At 31.1% G+C, this 2,794-nt stretch overlaps 1 non-coding gene across 1 annotated transcript; it reads left to right on the forward strand.

Moving 5' to 3' along the window:
* The first annotated feature begins 512 nt into the window (after positions 1–512).
* TRNAK-CUU (transfer RNA lysine (anticodon CUU)) lies at positions 513–585 on the forward strand. Its single transcript has one exon. It is a non-coding gene; the product is annotated as a tRNA-Lys (tRNA).
* Positions 586–2,794: the final 2,209 nt, after the last annotated feature.

Here is a 2,794-nt window from a genome sequence, read left to right on the forward strand (position 1 = left end):
TTATATTTTAAAGAATTATTTAAGTGATCTTTGTATCTCACCACCACCATAGTGATTCTTATTTGAATTATAAATTACAAAAATATTTCAAAATGTGATATACAGAAATTCTTGTTCCATTAAATTTCATAATATTACTTAGATTCCCAAATATTCCCAATATCTACATCAAATTTAGCTTCATAACTAATATATAAAATCCATTTCTATTTTCAAAATCAATAAATTATAAAAATATTTTCTAACTATTATAGGTTTTGAGAATTTTGACATAAATCCACAAATATCCATAATGTCATTATCTCATTAATATCCGAAGTCCTGATTTGATACTTACATCGACCATTCACATCTTTTAGCGATTGAACACGTTTGCCCTTCTCACTGCCCACTTCGACTGTAAGTGACTTTGTACGGTTCGAATTCCGAAAACACATGTGCCTATTTAATAAGATTGAATAGATATGCAGAATTAATGAATAAATTTAATTATCCCACTCCATTTAAACGTGGCCCGTCTAGCTCAGTTGGTAGAGCGCAAGGCTCTTAACCTTGTGGTCGTGGGTTCGAGCCCCACGGTGGGCGCGTTTTTGACATGCCATTGGTAATTTTGTCTTCCCCATTATTCTTTAATAAGCCATGTATATTAATTAATATATTTATTCAAAAATAAGCATTTCAGTCCTTCGCAGTGTTCTTTAACCAGCCAGGTGTATAATTAAAAATTTAAAACACTTTTGTCTTCCCCATTATTCTTTAATAAGCCATGTATATTATTAATTAATATATTTATTCAAAAATAAGCATTTCAGTCCTTCGCAGTGTTCTTTAACCAGCCAGGTGTATAATTAAAAATTTAAAACACTTGACCGATGTATAAAATCTTAACAATTCTCTTTATGGATGTTCTCCATTTTCCTAATTAAGTTTTAAAGGGAGGGGCTAGTTCTTAGGAGAAGCGATATGGTTTTTTTTTTATTACATTATACTTGTCAGACGAGCTGACAACCGTTACATCATACATTCGCAATGGAATCAGCATACAGCAGCAGCAGGGAGAATCGAACGCGGTTGGGGAACGAGATAGCCGACTGCCCCGACCGCCAAATCATGCGCTCATGTGCATATAGCACCATGTTTTAGCCAGGTGTATAATTAGAATTTTAAAACACTTAACCGATGTATAAAATCTTAGCAATTCTCTTTATTGATGGTCTCTATTTTCCTAATTAAGTGTATCAAATATATCACCATGTTTTTCTCTCTCTTTGATGAGTCTCTTAAAAAAAATGTGGTTAATGTCCATCTTTTTGTTGATTATTTTTGGTTAATGAAATGAGGTAATTTTTTTCTTTTTAACAATTCTCTTTATTCATTCAGGGTCTCCATTTTATAATTTTTGGCTAATTAAATGAGGTAATTTTTTTTTTTTAACAATTCTCTTTATTCATGGTCTCCATTTTATAATTTTTGGCTAATAAAATGAGGTAATTTTTTTCTTTTTAACAATTCCCTTTATTCATTGGTCTCCATTTTATAATTTTTGGCTAATGAAATGAGGTAATTTTTTTTCTTTTTAACAATTCTCTTTATTCATGGTCTCCATTTTTTTTATTGAGTATATCAAATATATGACCATGTTGCTCTTTCTTTGATGAGTGTCGTAAAAAAAACAGTGGTCTTTTTAACAATTCTCTTTTTTCATGGTCTCCATTTTCTTTATTGAGTATATCAAATATACGACCATGTTGCTCTTTCTTTGATGAGTGTCATAAAAAAAAATAATGGTCAGTGCTTTTTTTGGTCAATACATAAAGAGGGGTATAGTGTTAATGAATTTGACAAAGTCATTTGAAGATAGTGTGTTTGTATAATGTTAAAGAGTATGACAAAGTATTTGAAGATAGTGTGTTTTCTTCAGTGATTCAATAGTACACTTCCAATATTCTAAATGTAGGAAACTAACTTTCTTGTTATTGATGGTCTCTGTCATTTGAAGATAGTGTGTTTGTTTCAGTGATTCAATAGTACACTTTTAATATTCTAAATGTAGGAAACTAACTTTCTTGTTATTGATGGTCTCCATTTTCCTCCTTGAGTATATCAAATATAGGAACATGTTGCTCTTTCTTTGATAAGTCTCATAAAGAACATAATGGTTAGTCTCAACCTGATTCAATAGTACACTTTTAATATTCTAAATGTAGGAAACTAACTTTCTTGTTATTGATGGTCTCCATTTTCCTCCTTGAGTATATCAAATATAGGAACATGTTGCTCTTTCTTTGATGAGTCTCATAAAGAACATAACGGTTAGTCTCAACCTCCTTGTGGTGAATACACAATGAGGGGTATAGTGTCAACAACTTTGACAAAGTCTCTTGAAGATAGTGTGTTTTTTTCAGTGATTCAAGAGTACACTTCCAATATTCTAAATGTAAGAAACTAACGTTCTTGTTTAAGATTTATTCGATCTCTGTGATAGTTTGTTCCTCAACAACACGTTGATAAATAGGTATTGCAAGGAAAAAATTGGAATTTCAAAACGGATTTATACATCAGATAATTATGACACCAATTAAATATCCAAACAAGCATAGGGGTTGAGGTCATCATGGACTTCTAACATAAATTAAGAACTAATATTTGTGTAGACACTTGTATGTTTTGAAAGAGAGGCCATAATCCATAGTTTTGGGGCCTTGATTTCCTTTGCATCCAACTAATGATAAGCATAGAGTCACCATAAACATGAATATGGGATATTTCACATTCTTGAGTAAGTCGTAGCAAT

This window comes from Pinus tabuliformis, chromosome Q (genome assembly GCF_031772625.1).
Source record: "Pinus tabuliformis cultivar Carrire ecotype Pingquan chromosome Q, CPIR1, whole genome shotgun sequence".
Lineage (NCBI taxonomy): Eukaryota > Viridiplantae > Streptophyta > Pinopsida > Pinales > Pinaceae > Pinus > Pinus tabuliformis.